Consider the following 638-nt stretch of genomic DNA (forward strand, 5'->3'; position numbering starts at 1 on the left):
CCTAAGGTACTTAGCAACTTGCTCTTCAGTGACATCTTCGTCCTCTTCAGAGGAAGAATACTCATCAGAGCTCAAGAATAGCAGAAGTAAATCTAATGGAATCTCTATGGTCTCAGTGTGAGCCTCAGATTCCCATGGTTCCTCATTAGGGAACTCATTGGAGGCTAGTGGACGTCCATTGAGGTCTTCCTCAGTGGCAATCACAGCCTCTTCCTCCTCTCCAAATTTGGCCATGTTGATGGCTTTACACTCTCCTTTTGGATTCTCTTCTGTATTGCTTGGAAGAGTACTAGGAAGGAGTTCAGTAACTTTCTTACTCAGCTGACCCACTTGTGCCTCCAAGTTTCTAATGGAGGACCTTGTTTCAGTCATGAAACTTTGAGTGGTTTTGATTAGATCAGAGACCATGGTTGCTAAGTCAGAGTGGCTCTGCTTAGAATTCTCTACCTATTGCTGAGAAGATGATGGAAAAGGCTTGCCATTGCTAAACCTGTTTCTTCCACCATTATTGTTGTTGAAACCTTGTTGAGGTCTCTGTTGATCCTTCCATGAGAGATTTGGATGATTTCTCCATGAAGGATTATAGGTGTTTCCATAGGGTTCTCCCATGTAATTCACCTCTTCCATTGAAGGGTTCT

The sequence above is a fragment of the Arachis duranensis genome, chromosome 6 (assembly GCF_000817695.3).
Source record: "Arachis duranensis cultivar V14167 chromosome 6, aradu.V14167.gnm2.J7QH, whole genome shotgun sequence".
Classification (NCBI taxonomy): domain Eukaryota; kingdom Viridiplantae; phylum Streptophyta; class Magnoliopsida; order Fabales; family Fabaceae; genus Arachis; species Arachis duranensis.